The sequence below is a fragment of the Carcharodon carcharias genome, chromosome 11 (genome assembly GCF_017639515.1).
Source record: "Carcharodon carcharias isolate sCarCar2 chromosome 11, sCarCar2.pri, whole genome shotgun sequence".
Taxonomy (NCBI): domain Eukaryota; kingdom Metazoa; phylum Chordata; class Chondrichthyes; order Lamniformes; family Lamnidae; genus Carcharodon; species Carcharodon carcharias.
In genome coordinates, this window is record NC_054477.1 from 30,359,546 (window position 1) to 30,382,181 (window position 22,636).

At 44.7% G+C, this 22,636-nt stretch overlaps 1 protein-coding gene across 1 annotated transcript in view; it reads left to right on the top strand.

Annotated features, from left to right (window-relative positions):
• The first annotated feature begins 116 nt into the window (after positions 1 to 116).
• Positions 117 to 22,636, top strand: part of LOC121283828 (mitochondrial uncoupling protein 2-like) — a 52,427-nt gene continuing 29,907 nt past the window's right edge. The window contains exon 1 of the mRNA XM_041198602.1: positions 117 to 140. The gene's annotated coding sequence lies outside the window, so the exon portion shown is untranslated. The remainder of the gene's footprint in view (positions 141 to 22,636) is intronic.

Here is a 22,636-nt window from a genome sequence, read left to right on the forward strand (position 1 = left end):
TTTTGCTTTCAGTTTTACTCAAGTGTCCGGGATTGCAACTTCAGTCCATTGAACACCACCGAAGATAGGATTACCTGATCCCATGAGACGATTAATCAGCAATCCGGAACCAGTCAAAATTGGGACCACAACGTGTCTTGGTGTGTTTTCCTTAACCATCTGCGCTTGGTTGAGATGATTCGTAGTTATGTGAACTAAGTGTTTGAATTGTGTACATATTTGAGCTGCTCTTGAAGAATCTGAAGTATGACAGTTTACATCCTGATAGATTTCCATTTCGGTTGATTGTCAAGTTTTAAAATTAATGCAATACATACCTGAAAAGGGCGTGTATACATACAGAAACGGAAGAGATTTCCATTAAGACAACAATTGGAGTTAGTATACCCCCCCCCTTTTTTTAATGTTTAGTATATTTTCCTCCATGTTTATACCAGTTTTAAAAAAATATTTTTAGGTTAACTAATTTGTACATACGATACACACCGTTTGGATTCAACATTGGCAATTTAAACTAATGGCTACATTACACACTGAATTTTGGCTTTGCTTGTTACGATGTGTTCGATGCCAGAATGTATGATTCCTTGCGAGTAATTTTATCACGGGAAGAATTAAAAGATCGCATAGTGTGTAATTTAGAGTAATGGACAATGTCAATGTGTATTTTCGAACTTCTATTCCAAATGTATTTGATCTGCTTTTGCCTCACCGCTTGGGTTTTGGGGCAAAAAATAGAGTCGTAGCGTCATGTTTTTAATTTATAGAATTGAGGGAACAGCTGTAAATGTTGCTTATCGTATTCAATTTCTATTGACCGCCCGGTGATCTTAATGCGGTCTACTGGCCGAACAGAGGCATGAATACATTTCAGCTTCCAAAGTTTAGACTGGAAATATCAACAGCCTCCTAATTTTATCTACCATTAGTTAGAGGGGCCTGGTCGGCGGTCTGTCCTCTTTCTTTGTTCCGGTTATAGAAAATGCAGTGATCTTAAATGTGTGATGATACTTATTGAGGAATTTGTATGGAAACGGGATTTTCATTTTTTGAAATGTTTATACTGCATGAGAAGAGGCTGCTGATTTGTTGGCAAGTGGACTCTGATTGGTAGAGGTGTTGCCATGGAGATTGCATCAGGGAATAGTTAATTGCTAAACTTTTGTTTAAATCCAAACCAGGCAAATAGACTCTATTGGTCAAGGCATTACCATGGGGAATGAACCAGGGAATGGCTGTATCCCAAGTTTTTGTTTAGTTGAAAAAGGCACAATGCTTGGACATATTCTTTGTTTGCTTCTAGCATGCTTAAGTAACCTGCACTGCAAGCCCAACAGATAATCTTAAATTAATTGTTAGTGTAATCATTAACACAAGCTGGATTGTTGAATAAGTGTTGTCCAATCATGGAATCACATCTAATGGACATTAGTTTTGCAAGCATGGGCTGGTTGAGTATGGTCAGTACTTTGCCTGTTGTGAACAGTTGAAGGGATGTGCTATTTAATACCGTCCACCAGTCATTGGTACAGCCTACGTACCTGGGATCACACCAGTACTGAAATTCATATGCCACATTATTCATTTGTGTGTTAGGCAGGACTTTTTGGCTTGATGGCAGCATCCTGTTAGTGGATAATACCAAACGGCTAGCTTCACCTGTTGCTCAATTTTTTGAGACACCTTATCCTTCCAGGGTAATCTGAGGTAGACTAGGCACTTTTCAGGGCTGAAAGCAGTGGCCTTAGGCCCATTTATCAGTTATACAGTGAGCAATGATCTGATCAGGGTAGCTATTATGGTGCACGATAACTTTGTTGCACCCTATTTCAACATCAAGCTTGCACAATGAGCAAATGGATTGGGCCCTATTTACAAGCTTGCTGATATGGCCAATCTTATAGCATGTGGAACTGTAGTGATCCCAACATGTAAATTGACCAGTGGAGGTAATCAGTAGTGAATAACCCATTGGAGATTTCTCAACCAGCACATCAAGGAAAAGGAACTTGTTCAACTGCTTCATTTCAAAGGTGAATTTGAGCACAGATGGATGTGTAAGGCATTAAGGTGTGTAAGGCAATTCTTACACGCAGCCATGGATTCAAATATAGCAAATATTGGAAATATTTGGAATATATTGGAAGCAACATATCGGAAAAATGCAAGGGATAGGAGGTTAGGGATCATTCCATCAAAGACACATTTCTCATGGAAACTGACGAAGATGTTAGTGAGAGCTGAGCCTAGAGAGGATCCAATGGCAACACTGTTTAGGCATAAATGGTATTGTTAAACTGAACTCAACTCCATGAGTTGATGAGTTTATATGTTCAATAAATACAAATTCAGACAATGGCTGCATGTCTAGATCACCATGATATAGTGATGCAGTGCAAATGTCTATGGCTTCTTTGAGCGCTACATTAGAGAATAGGCTAGCAAAGTTGAATGAGTACATGTATATAGATAGCAACGTCATGTCCATGTCCTTATGGTCTTCACAAATGTGAAGGAACCCTTCATCATGTATGTGGAAAACTTGCTCAGAACTGGTTGTAGCAACCTACCCAACCATTTGGCCAATTCATGGTGAGCAGAATCAGCCATAGATAAGCTAGGGCGTAAAGGGTCATCACTTGTGTGTGTTTCAGGCAGCCCATACATACGTGGATGCAGTGAGTAGTAAGGACGAATCCTAACATATAAACAACCAGGCAAGTTGTTACTCTTACACGAGTCCAACAAGTGTTTCTGTAACAAAAACAGAATTACCTGGAAAAACTCAGCAGGTCTGGCAGCATCGGCGGAGAAGAAAAGAGTTGACGTTTCGAGTCCTCATCACCCTTCGACAGAACTTGAGTTCGAGTCCAGGAAAGAGCTGAAATATAAGCTGGTTTAAGGTGTGTGTGTGGGGGGCGGAGAGATAGAGAGACAGAGAGGTGGAGGGGGTTGGTGTGGTTGTAGCGACAAACAAGCAGTGATAGAAGCAGATCATCAAAAGATGTCAACAACAATAGTACAATAGAGCACATAGGTGTTAAAGTTAAAGTTGGTGATATTATCTAAACGAATGTGCTAATTAAGAATGGATGGTAGGGCACTCAAGGTATAGCTCTAGTGGGTTTTTTTTTAATTTTATATAATGGAAATAGGTGGGAAAAGGAAAATCTTTATAATTTATTGGGAAAAAAAGAAGGGGGAAACAGAAAGGGGGTGGGGATGGGGGAGGGGACTCACGACCTAAAGTTGTTGAATTCAATATTCAGTCCGGAAGGCTGTAAAGTCCCTAGTCGGAAGATGAGGTGTTGTTCCTCCAGTTTGCGTTGGGCTTCACTGGAACAATGCAGCAAGCCAAGGACAGACATGTGGGCAAGAGAGCAGGGTGGAGTGTTAAAATGGCAAGCGACAGGGAGGTTTGGGTCATTCTTGCGGACAGACCATTAATTACTTATTTACATTAACAAAGGAAAAAGCCGTAATTAAGTTAACATAACTGTAACCAACTTTAAGTAACACTAACAAATGGTTAAACAGAGTAGAATAACTAATCAACGTGCCAGACAATTCTTAGGTTTATTTAACCCCTATTTACAAACACTCCACCTTACCCGCCCACCGGGGATCAGGCGTTAGGCCTCCCACCCTGGAGATATACAATACCCATCTCGTGCGGCCTCTCCGTCCTCCGTCTTGGGTCTTGTGACATCTCTACGGGTGGTCTTTGTGAGACAATTCTCTGACTACTGGTCTCCGAAGATCTGTAAAAGTTCCAATGTCAGAGATATTGTAAGTCTTGAAGCAAGCTGGGCGAAGGATTTGTACTTATCGATCTTCAGGAATCGCATGAGGCTGTTGTTCAGGTCGAGCCACTTGCCACGAGCTCCCATAACGAATCCGAAGTATCGTACTGACTTGCCGCCAGTCAGTTTCAGTATCTCCTCCTCAAGGTGTTTGTACTTGCGTTCTTTTTCGGCCCATGCTTTCTCCAGAGACTTGTTGTTGTCTTCGAAACGCACTGTCACATCCACCACCGCGACTACTTCGTCCTTGACGAGAACAAGATCGGGCTTCCACAGGGACCCGTCCTTTCCGAGGAGCCTCGGTTCTAGGTGTGATGTCCAGCCGTATTTTGCGACAAACTGTTGTAAGCGGTCCAGTATTTTGTTGTGCCTTTTGATCCTTGCATTCTTTACGAACGGGCAGTTGCCGGAGATGTGAGCCAGTGACTCGAAGGGGGCCTCACATCTCCTGCAGGATTTGTTGTGGTGAACTCTGCCTCTGTTTAAGGTACATCTCGTCGGGTAGAGATTGCACCGTAGTAGAAAACTGTTTATTAGTCTGGATTGTTTGATATTGAAACAGGTTCTTGTCCAGGAATTAGAGGCATAGTCATTTCCGTAATACTCGATGCCGATTCCTTGGCATTGGAGTTTGGTCCACTTCCGGTATTCCACCTCCCTCCAAGCCGCGTATCTGTTGATGGGTTTGGGCCTGGACGTTTTTTGTTTCTGTTTTTGTTTTGGATTTCCAGCATCCGCAGTTTTTTTGTTTTTATCTAAGTGTTTCTGTAACTTGCTTTCAAGCAGGGATGTGCGGCCATCAAAAGCTTCAACAACATCTCTTTTTTCAGGAATGCTAAAATCATTTATAATGTGCTGGTGGCAATGCTTTCATTTGCATTTTTTTTACAGGGAATTTAATCTGCAGAAAAATGCAGGGGGTTTGTTAGCTCAGTTGGCTAGATGGCTAGAGTGTGGTGCAGAATGCGCCAACAGCACTGGTTCAATCCCTGTACAGGCTGCGGTAGCTCACAGAGCCCTGCCTCCTCACCTTGCTGCATGCTTATTGTGGAGTCATGCTCCTCAAGCTATACAATCACTTGTCTTCTCTCTATCTAGTGGAGAGTGATAACTATTTACCTAACAGTCTACCAAAGCATAAGAGATCCCAGCAATACTGAATCCCCATTACACTGGTGAAACAACCAATGTTATTCAAGCTGCCAGGCAGAGTCAGTGTTGCACAGCTTTGTTCACTGTGAGAGGTTGCAAACCCTTTTTAACTATTTGATGGTGCTTAATTGCTCCCCAGCCTTTGGGTTTATTTGAGTCCATTGCTCCTGATCTTTGGCCAGCCGGTGTATTGTGGGTTTGGGGTGGGTGGAATGGGATAGGAGTGGGGAGGGATGGTGAAAAGTTAGAACATTTCCTGGTGGACCTGTCCTTGGGACTGGCCAAGGTGGCCATCTGCTGGTCCAAGCTGGATGCTGCCCATGGGGTAGCCTTCCACAGTCTTGTCCACACTACATTATGTGGGTGGGGTTGGTTGGGGTGGTGGTGGTGGGGTGTGGGGGGGTGGCGGGGGGGGTTGTTGGTGGGGGAAGGTGGTGTTGGGGGTGGTGGTGTTGGGGGTGGGTGGTGGGGGGCGGAACTGGAATACTGGAGAATGTAGTGGATGCCCAGAAGGTCATTCCATTTCCTAGCTTCTATTTTCCCTTTGGCTTAATGTCAGTTATTAGTTGTTCCATTTGTAAAGGAAGCACATTTATTTCAAAAGCAAATTACTGCTGATGCTGAAAATCTGAAATAAAATCAGGAAATGCTGGAAATATTCAGCAGGTCAGGCAGCATCTGTGCAGAGAAAATCAGATAATCAGAATGGATCAAAAGTTATTGACCCAAAATGTTAACTCTAGTTTTGCTGTTCATGGTTGCAGCCTAACCTGAGTATTCCCAGTACTTCCTGATTTTATTTAGGCATATTTATTTACTTGGTTTTAGCTGATGACAATGGGGGAATCCAGTACATGCTTACTGATTCCATTATCAAATATAAAAAAGATTATCCGCTTCACCAGCAATCTTAATGTACACTATGCACTGAGCTTATTTATGTAACTTAAGGACCATACAACATGGTGTGTGTCACGAATACCAAGGGATGGTGTTGGGCATTTTTTTGTGAGTCTGCCATGCAGTAGTGTGCAAAATGTAAAATTCAATACAATTATTTAGTAAGTCCATAACTTCTTTTAACAGATTCACACTAATGCCCAGACTGACATGAGGAAATACTCAAGCACATGCCAGGGGTGGGGTGGGGAAAGGGGTGAAGGGGTGGGGAAAGGGGGGGTTGGTGAGGGAAGTGGCCACGCACTTGGAAAAGCTTGTCAAAAGTGAGCATTCTTCTGCAGCGGAGACTGTTCATCTGCAGCTCCATTGACGTGCTTGGGAGTCGGGGCTCTGAAGCTTTTCTGCCCACTCAAGCAATGCAAAAGCATGAAAGTGCCACCAAACGCTCCAGAACATTTTACCCCTTGGGCGCAGACTGCAAATTAATGTGACGGCTGCAGAGAAATTGGCCGACTGGGCAAGTTGTAGAATCTCCGTGGTCACAGCGCAGTCACTGGTGGAGGTGCTCACAGCCCCTTGCAATGTCTTTATTAGGATTTGGCCCAGTATCCCTCATGGTTCAAGCTAACAGTGCAGCCTTGCAGTGTGGGTTAGGAGTTGAGAGCACAGCATGCAGTCGAGTGGCCGAAACTGCCGCCAATCGGTCAAGTGGAGTGGGGTGGAGCTTCGGACACCCAATGAGTACACTACACACTGGCCATCCAAGTGGTGGCCAGCACTGTTCTGCATTCATGAAGGTGTCTTCAGACTTAACCAAGAGAGGTTCATAGTACACTCATGCTAACCCGCACGTCTCTCTCTCTTTGATTCTGCAGGAGCAGAACATCAGGATCATGGAGCCTGCTGACTTAGCGGTGTGTCTCATGGCTTACAGGGAGCCAAGAAGTAGAAGAAGAGAACGGTAGAGACACCTGGCTCAGCAAAGGGAGGAGCATATCCCTCAGGATGAAGGGGTGGCAGGGCTGCTGCACACGCAGCTGAAGATCCACAGGTAGCCATCGTTGGTAGGTGTCTCGCTAGACCCAGGGTCTATAGATGGAGCCTGTCATTCCTGCAGATGATTGAGAACCAACCAGTATCGCTGAAGACTATGCGTGTCCAGGTCACATGTGCCACCTGCTGCAGGATTTGGCGCCACGGGGATATGGAGGGCATCCACTGCCAGTGGCCGTGTAAGTGCCTGCGGTGATCAATTTTTACGCCAGTGGCTCCTTTCAGGGCTCCACAGGTGACCTGTGCAGGATCTCACAAGCCTCCACCCACGCGTGTCCAGGAGGTCACGGATGCCATCTTCATTAAGGAACAGAACTTTATGCATTTCACTCAGGATCAGGAAAACCGAGAAGCAAGAGCGCTGGGATTTGCACAGGTGCAGGGTGCCATTGACTGCACTCATGTGGCACTTAGATCTCCATGGCAACAAGCAGGCAACTACGTCAACCACAAGGGCTTCCACTTGCTGAATGGTCAAACTGGTCTACAACCACCACAAACACATCCTTACAGGTCTGTGCACAATTCCCATGGAATGTCCACGACTCCTACATCCTTAGTAGGTCTCATATCCCTGACATCTTCCAGGGTGCAGAGAGGCTGCAGGGACAAAGACCACCTACAGAGGATGTGGCTGGTGCTGCCTGTGTGGCAGCCTCAGAGTGCAGCAGATGGACAGAATAACCAGGCTCATGCTGCAACCGGGACTTTGGTGGAGCAAATCATAGGCATTTTGAAAACAAGGTTCCGGTCCCTCGACAGGTCCAGTGCAACACTGCAATACTGTTCCCAGAGAATGTCGCGCATCATCGTTGCTTGCTGCGCACTCCACAACCTGGTGCTGCAACTGGGGGGAGGACCTGGCTGAGGAGGAGATGGAGGGTCTGCACGTATCATCTGATGAGGACGTCGTCGAAGGGGATGATGGTGATGAGGTTGTTGAAGGCGAGGATGTCGTCGATGAGGCCAGATGAGGCAGACATGCTTGAGAGGCCCTCATAGCTGCAAGATTCGTGGAGGATGATGACAAGATGCAGTGAGGACAGTCCTGACATCCTCACCTTGCATCTGTGAATATTTGACTCCTGTGTGGCTGATGGCAGTGCACATATCCTCAGTGCTCAGGGTCATATCATGGAGACGCAGCGGAGACCCTAATAGTTGCTAGGTTCCAGGAGAATGTTGACGACATGCAGTGAGGACACTCCATTGTCAGCTGGGTGGATGGCCCTGGGGTGTGCACCTGCTGATCCTCCTCTTTATAGGTGCCCAATGGCCCCTGGCTGACTCCTTGAGGAGAAGGGGTAGCTGGAGTGAGATTGAGCTGCCCCACACCCCTCTTGTGTTGACACTGTTGGAGGCCAATTATGGCATCAGTGATGGAGTTCATCCCGTGCAGCAGTGCAGGACCAATATCCTGGACCAAGGTCTCCATGGCAGCCACCCTCCTACCAGTGTTGACATTGTACAGTGGAACATTGGCGCTATCACCTCAGCCTGAAGGTGGATGGACTCCTCCTCCATCTTGCCTTGCAATCTGAGGACTGCAACGGACATCCCTTCCTGGTGTTCCCAAGCTTGCCTTTGCAGCTCCGGTGACTGAGGTATGACTGAGTCCAGAGGCTCATCATCTGACTCGGACTCGTCAAATTTCGGTCCTCCGAGTGCTGGAACATGGAAAGTCCCTGCTGCTACCTGCTGTGGATCAGACAGTCGATGTGCTCACCAGATTGTGACCCTGAGGCTACTCTAGAACTAGGTCCCACTGAGGTGTGTGTCTCTGCACTGGTGGAGGGTGTGGGTGAGCGCTGTGATGAATCTTTAATTATGGTGTCATCAGATTCTTCTTCCGAGGTCTCTTTGGGGCTTGAGTCAAGGAACGGGGTCGGGCTGCTTCCCAGATGTGCCTGAGAAAGCAAGGAGAGATAATTAGGGCGTGGTATGCGACAGCGGAACGGGGGAACTGATTAACAACATGGTTGTCTGATGTACTGCTGGATCCTCACTTGGTTGAGCACCGCTGACTTCAGCGTCAGCACAGGAATGGTCCAGATTGTCACCAGCCAGCTGGATAACTCTATATTCAAAGGCTGTGAGGTCCTTGAAGTCCAGCGTTCTTCCTCCAGTCTGTGACCTCACTCTTTTGTTGTGTGGCAGCTTGTTCTGCATGAGTACAGATGGGGAGAGTGTAAACAGGACACTTGCCAGGCTAGATGAGATTTATGCCTGGCATGTGTGGATGGCGAGTGGTGCCATGGATGGGATGAGGACATGATCCGCAGAGCAGATGAAGAGTGTGTGTGAGAGAGAGCGAGTGGTGATGTCCCTTGAACTGGCAGTGAGTGAGATCCCTGTGGATGTCTTATGTGTTTGTGAGTGTGTCCGTTAAGAGTATAAGAAGAGTGACTTACCCTGGTGGAACAGAGGAGATCGTTCTTCCTCTTGCAGCAGTGGATGACTGTCCTCTTTTGTAGGGCATTGGCGCTGACCACCCCTGCCACCGCCTCCTATTCTGAATTGGTGACCTTGCTTGCTGGCCTTCACCCAGAGCAAGGGTAGAGGACTTTATGGTGGGCTTCCACTGCATCCATTGGGTGCCCAAGGGAGGCATTACTAAATTTAGGGGCAGCATGTTCCCTCCCTTTGGCAGCCATGACTTTGCAGCGGCTTCCGATTCCTTAGAGAACGCTATTTCTGTGCAGGGTCCCCCTTTAAATAGGGCACGTGGATTACTGAAGGCCTGAGGTGACAGCGGAGCAGGCGAATCAGAGGCCACTCCACCAGCGACCCAGTGTGTTTCCCGGGAATGCATTATTAATGAGGCGGGAGGTGCCAGGAACAGGACAATACGGCGCGAAAACCTGCCATTGCAACCTGCAGGTGAAACGTCCCTTTTCCTGCCCGCTACCACATTTTGTACAAACCTGTGACGATTCCGCTCTGTGAAGCAATTTGCTGAAGAGCATATGACTTGACATATCTCAAAGGCGTGGTGATCATCACAAAATATGTTGTGGACATTTAATAATGAGATGCTGTGAGTGGGGTGAAATGATCCCTTTGCTGACTGACAAAGGGAAGAAGTTGATTGGCAGAAACAACTACACAGTTCAGTTTTCAAAGCTATTCACATCACAAGTATGGATATTGGGATATCTTCCCTTGTTGTTTCAGGTGTTAGCAATAATGAATTCCTCAATTTCCCTCATTATGCACACTCACTTACGTTAACATGTACACTGGGACTTGCCAATAAGTTTGTCAATACAGGCAGAGACATAACAATGAGCACGAGCCTACTGTAATTGAATCCGTAGGCAGATCTGATCAACTTTGTGCAGACAATTTCCAAATCATATTGATCAACTGATTATTTTTAAAGTAAAGGTAACCTGAAGCTAATTTTTAAAATTATTTTTACCATGTCCAAATTCAGATTTAAGAGTATTTCAGCGAATCCACCTCAATTTGTGACACTAATACTGGTCTGATTATGTCAGTGACCTGTGCTTTAAGACCCTGGCAATTGTGGAAGCACCAAAAAAAAAACTTGTGGAAACTTTGAGATTTTCTCCTTGGCATTTTAACAGATTTCCTATTGCAAAATGAATTTTCTGGTTTAGCAGGTGAAAACATATACTGAACTTATCTGCCTTGGTTACTTAGCAGTGCTTGGCTAAGCTTTCCTATCATGGTATTGTTGTGGGGAATTTTCAGTCAGGGAACATGGTTCCTTGCCTGTGTGGTGGTCCCCCTGACATTAGCTAGATGAAAAGGTATGTAGGGACAACTCCTTGGTGCTGGTGCTTGGACTCCTGCTGCTTGTGAGCCAACCCTGGGTCAGTTGAGAACAAAAGTAATAGGCTGAGCAAGATAATAATGTAAATCTGTGTAAGATAGGGACAGATGTTGATGTGGGCTGTATGTGTATTTTGTGTGTTTAAAATAATCAGAATTGTCTGGGCATTGTGAACACCCATAAACTTGTTACGGGAGGGCAGTTAAAGAGAGATGGATGTCTGTAAGTAGACAATAGTAGACTATCAAAATTCATCGGAGTCACCTCCAGTCATTAGCAGGCTATGAATACTCCATTCCTACAACTCCTTCCCACAACTCTTTCTCCGGTACATCGAAGACTGCTTCGGTGCTGTTTCATGCTCTCGTCTGGACCTGGAAAACTTTACTAATTTTGCTTCCAATTTCCACCCCTCCAACATTTTCACGTGGTTTATCTCTGACACTTCCCTTCCCTTCCTTGACCTCTCTGTCTCAATTTCTGGTGATAGACTGTCCACCAATATTCATTACAAACCTACCGACTCCCACAGCTACCTCAACTACAGCTCCTCACACCCCGTTTCCTGTAAGGACTCCATCCTATTCTCTCAGTTCCTTCGCCTCCGTCGCATCTGTTCTGATGATGCCACTTTCAAAAACAGTTCCTCTGACATGTCATCCTTCTTCCTTAACCGAGGTTTTCCACCCACGGTGATTGACAGGGCCCTCAACCGTGTCCGGCCCATCTCCCGCGCATCTGCCCTCACATCGTCCTCTCCCTCCCAGAACCATGATAGGGTCCCCCTTGTCCTCACTTATCACCCCACCAGCCTCCGCATTCAAAGGATCATCCTCCTCCAACTCCAGCATGATGCCACCACCAAACGCATCTTCCCTTCACCCACCCTGGCGACATTCCGCAGGGATCATACCCTCCGGGACACCCTGGTCCACTCCTCCACCACCCCCTACACCTCAACCCCCCTCCCCCAGCACCTTCCCATGCAAGCGCAGAAGGTGCAACACCTGCCCCTTTACTTCCCCCTCCTCACCGTCCAAGGGCCCAAACACTCTTTTCAAGTGAATCAGCATTTCACTTGCACTTCCCTCAATTTAGTCTACTGCATTCACTGCTCCCAATGCGGTGTCCTCTACATTGGAGAGACCAAACGCAGACTGGGTGACCGCTTTGCGGAACACCTTCGGTCTGTCCGCAAGCATGACCCAGACCTCCTTGTCATTTGCCATTTCAACACTCCACCCTGCTATCTTGCCCACATGTCCATCCTTGGCCTGCTGCAATGTTCCAGTGAAGCTCAATGCAAACTGGAGGAACAGCACCTCATCTTCCGACTAGGCACTTTACAGCCTTCCAGACTGAATATTGAATTCAACAACTTTAGATTATGAACTGACTCCTCCATCCCCATCCCCTTTCTGAACCCCCTTTTTCCAATAATTTATATAGATTTTTTCTTTTCCCACCTATTTTCATTATTTTTAAATGTATTTTCATCCATTGTTTTATCTCTACCTTTTAGCCCATTTCGAACCCTTCCCCCCCACCCCACCCCCACCAGGGCTATCTGTCCCTTGCTCATCCTGCTTTCTACCCTTAATGTCACCATTAGCACATTTCTTAGCTAATATCACGACCGTCAACACCTCTTTGTCCTTTTGTCTATGACTTCTTTTGGCAATCTATCACTGGCCCTCTATCCAGCTCTACCTGTCCCACCCCCCTTGAACCAGCTTATATTTCACCTCTTTTCTATTTTTCCTTAGTACTGGTGAAGAGTCATACGGACTTGAAACATTAACTGTGTTCCTCTCCGCAGATGCTGCCAGACCTGCTGAATTTTTCCAGATATTTTTGTTTTTGTATCAATACTTACCTCTGGCTGCATTGTAACATGAACTTGACTGTGTACAATCGTTAATATGAAATGGGAAGCAATCTCCACGTATTATTTACTATCTCTTCTGTATTGTTAGCCATAGCAATGAATGAAACTGTCCTACTATTAAAAACTGGATACATGCTTGTATTTGTTAGATGTGACCCTGGTGTAGTCCACATCTCTCGTTGCAACGATAATAAAGTCAACTGTGTCTTCGCCTCCAGCCAGGGTCTCATGGCTTTCTCTTGTTTTCTCCAGGCCAAGCTAATTCAACAGGAAGCCCTCAGCAAATTAATAGGCCCCAAGAAGTGTAATTGAGAAATCCCCCAACAATATCTTACAAGTTCACAGTGATATAATTTGCCAGGAAGAGATCAAATTTCATCCCTGGTCTTTGCTGAGTTAGTTAACATCAGCAATTGGCAAAAAGGAGTAAATGTGATGTGAGGAAAATTTTTTTTACCCAGTGGGCGGTTGGAGTCTGGAACAAACTTCCCGAAAGGGTGATGGAAGCAGGTTTGATTGAGGTATTCTAAGTGGATTTGGACTGCTATTTGAAAAAAGAGAATGTGCGAGGTTATGGAGATAAGGCAGGGGAGTGGGACTAGATGGAATGCTCTTTCAGAGACCCAGTGCAGACTCGAGGGGCCGAATGGCCTCCTGCATTTTAAAGATACTGTGATCCTGTGAGGGAGATATCAGGGTTTCTTCATTGCTCTTGCTGTGCTCAGTTCTTTCGTTATCCAGTCACCTGCTCTGGAAAGAATATTGAATGGGCTTATTTTCTGATGTAATGTCAAGCACTCAATGGCTAGATTTGCATTACAATGAATGATGCATTCTGTAAGTTGCTAGAAGAATGATACCACCTGCAAAATCAGATACCAGGATGAATCTCCATCTTTGACATGAGAGCCAAAAAGCTAGGAAAGTCAGTTTAGCTATTGTAGATTGAAAGAAAATAAAGATTGCAAGAATTTGAAATAAAACAAGACAAAATAGAATATTGTTAAGTTGAAAGTATAAATTATAATTAATACATAATATAATTAATTATAATTGCTCCACCATTGGTGGTCATGCCTTCAGTTGCCAAGGCCCCAGGCCCTGGAATTCCTTCCCTAAACCTCTCTGTCTCTCCATTTTCCTCCTTTAAGACAGTCCTTAAAACATACCTGTTTGGCCAAGCTTTTGATCATCTTCCCTAACAACTCTTTATGTAGCTCATTGTCATATTTTGTTCTATAATGCTCCTGTGAAGTCCCTTGAGACATTTCATTACGTTAATGATGCTATATAAATATAAGTTGTTGCTGATGTTGTAAATGTATATTTGAAATTCTTTGCAAGGGTAACCCAATTAAAAGGAAGGATGTTCATTGGATATCATTTGCTTTCCACAAGAGATGAGGTGCATAATGTATTATACAGGGCATTACCAGAGATGAGGAATGAGAAAAAAATGTTAATGAGGAAAAAATAGTTCATAAGTAATGCCCTAATGTAATGCACAAATGTAAGAAAAAGGTGGAGATTTGTGAGAGTATTCCTAAGGTTGGAGATGAGAAGAACACAGGTCGATAATGTCAGGTAAAGGGCTGAATACAATGGTCAACATGAATTTCTAACCATCATGTGAAAAATGGTTGACTGTGCTCTGAAAGGCATGTAGATCTACTGCCACTTCAACTAGCTGGTGGTAATGTAGGTGCGGATATACAACGCTGCCAGATCACAGCCTATGGTTAAGGAAGCCGTCTTTGCTATCTGTGTAATATGCAAATAGCACACAATTTGCTGTTGCAGGTTGCAGATGGAGACAATGGTAACAAGTCTGTGTGTATCTCAAATTTTACCATGGTGATTCTGAGAGCAGAGAACGACTTAGACACGTTGTACTGAGGTTTCAACAGAAAAGTCACAGAATGTTATTAATCTTGCCTATGTTCTAGTAGCAAGTCAATTTATAAAGCCATCCAGCACAGGATTGCATTCTGCCTATGTCCCTGTGCTGGCACTTTGAAAGAACTATCCAATTAGACCCACTCACCTGCTCCTTCCCTATAACCCTGCAAACTTATCTTTTTCAATTAAACAATTCAATTTTGACAGTTAATATTGAATCTACTTGCACCACCCTTTCAGGCAGCACATTCCAGGGTGGTAAGATAAAATTGAATTAATCCGTATTTGTATTTCCAGCATTTAGGAATATATTCCATCAGAGTTCTTACTCAAAAAGGCTGCCTGCTTTGAAAAAAATCTGAAGAATGGAGGGGGGTGGGGATATATGATTTAAAATCCGCTTTAGGTTATTAGGACTACTATTATTAGAAGTCACAGAGATTTAAAATTTGGTGAAAATGCCCTAAAAATTCACTTAGTTAACAATTCATAATTGTGATCAGACTTTGTTTAAATTTGTATGCTTTTATGCTTGCATACTTGCAACTGAAGTCTGTAATTCTTATAAGTTATATAATAGTGTTTCCAAGTTGATGGTCAAAAGGCAGTGGGAGCAGATAGCCATGGAGTTCAATACCAGGTGTCAACCCTGAGGACCTGCATGCAGTGGTGCCAGAAGTTCCCTGTTTTCTCTCCCCCTCCTTTCTTGAATAGCAGGATTGCATTGATAACTTCCAAACCACTGGAACCATTCCAGAATCTGGGAAAGTTTGGAAAATCATAATCAGTGCATCCACTATCTCTGCAAGTATCTCTTTTAGAACCCTTGGCCATCAGACCCTGGGGACTGGTCAGCATTTAGTCTCTTAAGTTTTTCCAATACTTTTTCTCTGCTGATATTAATTACTCTTATTCGCCCCTCGGTCTATTTCCGGTATCTAATTGTGTCTTCTACTGTGAAGACAGACAAAATATTTGTTCAATATCTCTGTCATTTCTTCATTCCCCATGATAATTTTTCCTGTCTCTGCCTCTAAGGAACCAATGTTTACTTTAGCTACTCTCCTTTTTTATATATGTGTGAAAGTTCTTACGATCTGTTTTTATATTCCCGGCTAATTTTCTCTCATATTCTATTTTTCCCCCTTTTATCAATTTTTGGTGGCCTTTTGCTGGTTTCTAAAACTCCCAATCCTCAGACCAGCTACTGTTCTTTGCAATATTATAAGCTTCTTCTTTTTATCTAATGCAACTTTTAACTTCCATAATTAGCCACGGGGGGGATCTTTCTTGCTGAGTTCTTATTTTTTGACAGGATGTATTTTTGCTGAACATTTTTAATTGTTTCTTGAAGACACTGTCTGCGTGGCCTCTGCTCATTCTCCCCAGTCATGCTTAATGCTAAGAGGAAGCCATACTAGGCCGTTGATGTCTGGGTGCAACTGGTTTAAGAAGAGGCCTCGATATCAGCAAAATGTTCTTCGGAATCTGCCACACCACACTTCCTGTTGACTTCTGAAACATGCGCCAAACGATTGTAGAATTGCACCAACAGCCAGAAGAAATCAACTTGCAATTAATCTGTAAATAATTGATGATACCTTTAAATAGCAATGGCGGTGTATCCTTCACACTGCTTATCACACCTGGTTAAGAGAAAGCATCGACTACAGCATTCCTGAAAAGGTGGCAGAAGCAGAATATTTGAATATTTTTAAGACTGGGGTAGGTGGATAGATTCTTGATAAACAAGGGGGTGATAGGTTATCGGCGGGTGGGTTTGATGCAGATTTGAGGTTACTGTCAGATCAGCCATGATTTTATTAAAAGGCGGAGCAGGCTCGAGGGACTGAATGGTCTACCCTGCTCCTTGCTCATATATTCACGCCGGCAGGAAGATCCGGTCCCACCGATGTGACGAAGATTTCAATGGCTTGTCAGCCCCACCACGGGGGGAACCCACCACAAGGGGACCACAAATACCAACAAAGACCCTAATTGTAACATTAACCATAAGCTCCAACAAGGTGTGAGTGTGACTGCCCTTGACATCAAGGCAGCATTTGACCGAGTGTGGCATTAAGGAGCTCTAGCAAAACTGGAGTCAATGGGAATCGGGGAAAACTCTCCGCTGGTTGGAATCATACCTAGTACAAAGGAAGATGGTTGTGGTTGGTGTAGGTCAATCATCTCAGTTCCAGGACATCGCTGCAGGAGTTCATCAGTGTAGTGTCCTAGGTCCAACCATCTTCAGCTGCTTCGACAATGACCTTCCTTCCATCATAAAGACAGAAATGGGGATGTTCGCTGATAATTGCACAATGTCACAATGTTCAACACCATTCGTAACCTCTCAGATACTGAAGCAGTCCATGTCTAAATGCAGCAAGACCTGGACAATTCCCAGGCTTGGGCTGACAATTGGCAAGTAACATTTGTGCCACACAAGTGCCAGGCAATGACCATCTCCAACAAGAGAGAATCTAACCATCATCCTTTGACATTCAATAGCATTACCATCACTGAATCCCCCACTATCAACATCCTGAGGGTGACCATTGACTAGAAACTGAACTGGACTAGCCATATAAATACTGTGGCTCAAGAGCAGATCAGAGGCTAGGAATCTTGTGACGAGTAGCTCATCTCCTAACTCCCCAAAGCTTCTCCACCATCTACAAGGCACAAGTCAGGAGTGTGATGGAATACTCTCCGCTTGCCTGGATGAGTTCAACAACATTCCACCACCAATGAACAATAGCAGCAGTGTGTACCATCTACAAGGTGCACTTCAGAAACTCACCACGGCTCCTTAGACAACACTTTCCAAACACACGACTACTACCATCTAGAAGGACAAGGGCAGCAGATACATGGGAACACCATTACCTGGAAGTTCCCCTCCAAACCACACCTTCCTGACTTGGAAATATATCACCGTTTCTTCACTGCTGCTGGGTCAAAATCCTGGAACTCTCTACCTAACAGCACTGTGGGCGTATGTACATGAGAGGGACTGCAGCAGTTCAAGAAGGCAGCTCACCACCACCTTCTCAAGGGCAATTAGGGATGGACAATAAATGCTAGCCCAGCCAGCAACGCCCACATCCCGTAAATGCATTAAAAAAATAGCACTTTAAGCCCTAATCGTTGCTCTAAATCTTTAACCCTGAAGCATGAACATTGAACCCAAAATTGACCTTAAGTTTAGGGTTAACCACCACATTTAGGCTAGGATCAGGCCATTTGAGTTTGGAGCTGAATCAGGGCTGGGATTTATGGTTCAGTTGTTAGAGTTAGGGATCTTGAAGTAGGGATATAGGTATGACTACAAGTGATCTGTGGCAGTTGGTGTTAAACTCAGTTTGGGTTCAGTGTTCATGCTTAAAGGTTAAGGATTGAGGTAATGGTTAGGGCTTAAAGTGCTATTGTTTGAGCATTATGGTTCATGTTACAATTAGGTCTTTGTTATTATTTGTGTTTGGGTCTGATTAGGGTCTGGGCTTGTGTTGAGGTCAAGGGGTTTGGTGTTGTGGCTTTCTGGTTGGGGATGTCATTGTTTTGTCTAATCCAGTTTCAAACCACCTAGTGACAATTTGTTGTTTTATGTCTAGTGCCTTATTTTCCTTTTTTGTAAGGGTGTCTAATTTTGGTTTGTTTCAAGGACCATAATTTCCACGTTCTGGAAACAAGCTGTGATAGTTTAATTTTGTTTTTATGTTACTGAGGTGTCCTACGTTTCTACAATCTACAGAATAGAAGGGAAAATGCATAACCTACCCTGCCTTTAATCCAAAACCAAAATCATTCCAACATGAGGCATAGAGCTTCAGTCTGCAGCTGACACCTGTGTGTCACTCACTCAGAAACTGAGCTCCAGGTCATTGTCGACTGCTTCTCTGAAGCATATGAGGAAATGGGCCTTTCACTAAACACCCGGAGGTCATTTCTAAACCAGCTGCCACAGCAAAACAACCCCCCACCCCCACCCCCAACACTGCCCCATCAATTAAAATCAATGGCAAGTCCCTGAAAGGTGTATTCTGGAAGGTATTTTTGTATGTAGGAGTGTAAATATGTCTATTATATGTAGTTTGCTTGTGTTTGTTATCCCCTATGCCATACAAAATACTGTGTCTAGAAGAGGGAGGCGTAAATATGAAATAGCCACTAACAGATCAAGCGCAGTGCATGGTGAGAATGGGAAACTCAATGTAAAATGGAGTTTCTTCATTCAATCATGGAATGTGGGCATTGCTAGCAAGGTTACCATTTGTTACCTATTCCCAACTACCCTTGAGGAGGTTGTGATGAGCCGCTGCCAAGCTCACTACGCTGCAGTACTCGTGGTGTCAGCACACCCACGTTGCTTTTACAGAGGGAGTTTCAGGATTTTGATCTAGTGATGATGAAGGAATGGCAATATTGTTCCAAGTCACAATGGGAGGTGACTTGCAGAGGAACTTGCAGGTGGTGGTGTTCCAATATGCAGCCTATGTGATAGAGATTGCAGGTTTGGAAGGTGCTGTTGAAGGAGCCTTGGCAGGTTACTGCATCATGGTACACACAGCTGCTAATGTGAGCCAATAGTCGAGGGAATGAATGTTTAAGGCAGTAGATGGGATGCCAGTCAAGCGGGCAGCTTTGTCCTGGATGGTGTTGAGCCTCTATAGTGTTTTTGTAGCTGCACTCATACAGGCAAGTGGAGAATATACTTGTGCCTTACAGATGGTGGACTAGCTTTGGGTGTTAGGAGGTGTTAGTCATCGCAGAATTCCCAGCCTCTGACCTGCTTTTGTAGCCACAGAATTTAAATGGCGTCCAGTTCAGTTTCTGGTCAATGGTAACCCCCAGGATGTTGATAGTGGGGGATTCAATGATGGTAGTACCATTGAATGTCATGGGGAGATGGTTAGATTCTCACCTGTTACAGATGGCCATTGTCTGGCACTTGTGTGGCTTAAATACTACTTGCTGTTTATGAGCCCAAGCCTGAATATTGTCCAGGTCTTGCTGCATAACAGAGTTGCGAATGGTAATGAATGAACATTGTGCAATCATCAGTGAACATCCCCACTTCTGCTAATCTTGTGACGGAGGGAAGGTCATTGATGAAGCAGCTGAAGATGGTTGGGCTGAGGAAACTACCCTGAGGAACTCCTGAGATGATTGGCCTCCAGCATCCACAGCCATCTTTCTTTGTTCTAGTTATGACTTCAACTAGTGAAAGTTTTTCCCCTGGTTCCCATTAACTCCAGTTTTGCTAGGGCTTCTTGGTGCCACACTCAGTCAAATGCTGCCTTGATGTCAATGGCAGTCACTCTCACCTCATCTCTGGAATTCAGCTCTTTTGTCTATGTTTGGACCAAGACTGTAATGAGATCTGGACCCGAGTGGCCCTGGCGGAACCCATACTGGGAATTTGTGAGCGGATTATTGCTGAGTAAGTGCTGCTTGAGAGCATTTTCAACAACAACTATCACTTTGCTGATGATTGAGAGTGGACTGGATGAGGGTGGTAATCGGCCAGATTGGATTTGTCCTGTTTGTGGATAGGACATACCTGTGAAATTTTCCACATTGTTGGGTTCTTTGCCTGTGTTGTAGCTGTACTGGGACAGCTTGGCTAGTGGCACAACTAGTTCTAGAGCACAAGTCTTCAGTAATTCAGCAGGGATGATGTCAGTGCCCCATAGCCTTTGCTGTATCCAGTGCCTTGAGTCATTTTTGACATCACGTGGAGTGAAACGAATTGGCATCTGTGATGCTGGGGATCCCAGGAGGAGGCTGCGATAGATCATCCAGTTGGCACTTCTGGCTGAAGATGGTTGCAAATGCTTCAGCCTTGCCTTTTGCACTGACATGCTGAGGATGATAAAAGATGGAGGTGTATGTAGAGCCTCTTCTGGTTAGTTGTTTATGTGCCCACCACCATTCATGACTGGATGTGGCTGGACTTCAGAGCTTTGGTCTGATCTGTTGGCTAAGAGATCACTTAACTCTCTCTGCAACATGTTACTTCTGTTGCTGGAAATTCAAAACAAAAACAAAAATACTTGGAAAAACTCAGCAGGTCTGGCAGCATCTGCGGAAAGGAGCACAGTTAACGTTTTGAGTCCGAATGACCCTTCAACAGAACTAAGTAAAAATAGAAGAGAGGTGAAATATAAGCTGGTTTAAGGTGGGTGGGTGGAGGACAAGAAGAGCTGGATAGAGGGCCAGTAATAGGTGGAGATAACCAAAAGATGTCACAGACAAAAGGACAAGGAGGTGTTGAAGGTGGTGATATTATCTGAAGGAATGTGCTAATTAAGGGTTGAAAGCAGGACGATCAAGATACAGATAGCCCTAGTGGGGGTGGGGTGGGGGAAAGGGATCGAAATAGGTTAAAAGGTAGAAATAAAACAATGGATGGAAATACACTTAAAAATAATGGAAGTAGGTGGGAAAAGAAAAATCTATATAAATTATTGGGAAAAACAAAAAGGAGGGGGAAAATCGGAAAGGGGGTGGGGATGGAGGAGAGAGTTCATGATCTAAAATTGTTGAACTCAATATTTAGTCCGGAAGGCTGTACTTCTGTTGCTTGGTAGAGGGAGGAACATGCTGGGCCACGAGGTTACAGATTGTGGGTGCATACAGTTCTGCTGCTACTGATGGCCTATAGTTCCTCATGGATGTCCAGTTTTGAGCTGCTGGATCTGTTCTGAGTCTATCCCATTTACCACAGTAGTAGTACCACACATCATGATGGGAGATGTTCTCAATGTGAAGCTGGGACTTTGTCTTCACATGGACTGTGTGGTAGTCACACCTTCCAAAACTGTTCTAGACAGATGCACCTGTGACAGATAAATTGGTGAGGGCAAGATTGAATATGTTTTTCTCTCTTGTTGGTTCTTTCACCATCTGCTGCAGGTCCAATCGGAATGATATGTTCTTCAGGATTTGGCCAGTTTGGTCAATAGTTGTGCTACCAAGCTGTTGAAGTCCCCTACCCAAAGGACATTGTATGCCCTTGCCATCCTCCAAGTGGTATTCAACATGGAGAAGAATTGAGGAAGGGTGGAAGGTTGTATCAATGGTGAAAGTGGATAAGGGGTGACTTGAACCACACATAAGGGAAAGGGGAATAGAGAGAGATGGGGAGCAGGTTGGGAAGAGGTAATTACAGTGTGAGGAGGCTTGCCTTAAACACCGGCATAGACCTGATGAGCTGAATGGCCTGTTTCTGTGCTGTGGCCTGCAAAGGCTCAAGTGCTGACAGTACCTCAATTTTAAAATGCTCATACTGGTTTTCAAATCTTTCCAGTCTTAACCTTCCCTATCTCAGTAACCTCATCCAACCCTATAACCCCACAAGATCTCTGTGCTTCTCCAATTCTGGCTTCTTGTAGATCCCCAATTTTAATCAATCCACCACTGGTTGCCATTTCTTCAGCAGCCTTGTGCCCAAGCTTTGTAAGTCCCTCCCTAACCCTCTTTGCCTCTCTACCCATCTTCCCTTTTTCATGACACTCCTTAAAACTGACCTTTTTGGTCACCTGATCCCATATCACCTCTCATGGCTCAGTGTCAAACTTTGTTTGATAACGCTCTTGTGAAGTGCCTCAAGACTTTTTGCTCTGTTAAAGAGACCTTTTAATGCAAGTTGTTTACTCTATATAATGTAGTATTTGTTGTAGATTTCAATTTAATAGGTGATGGTTACATTGCAACAATTTCATATTGCCCATCTGTTAAATCTCCTCAACCCCCTCCCACAGCACCTTCCCATGCAGCCGCAGAAGTTGCAACACCTGCCCCTTTACTTCCCCCCTCCTCACCGTCCAAGGGCCCAAACACTCCTTTCAAGTGAAGCAGCATTTCACTTACACTTCCCTCAATTTAGTCTACTGCATTCATTGCTCCCAATGCAGTTTCCTCTACATTGGAGAGACCAAATGCAGACTGGGTGACCACTTTGTGGAACACCTTTGGTCTGTCCGCAAGCATGACACAGACCTCCCTGTTGCTTGCCATTTCAACACACCATCCTGCTCTCATACCCATATGTCTGTCCTTGGCCTGCTGCAATGTTCCAGTGAAGCTCAAAGCAAACTGGAGGAACAGCACCTCAACTTCCGACTAGGCACTTTACAG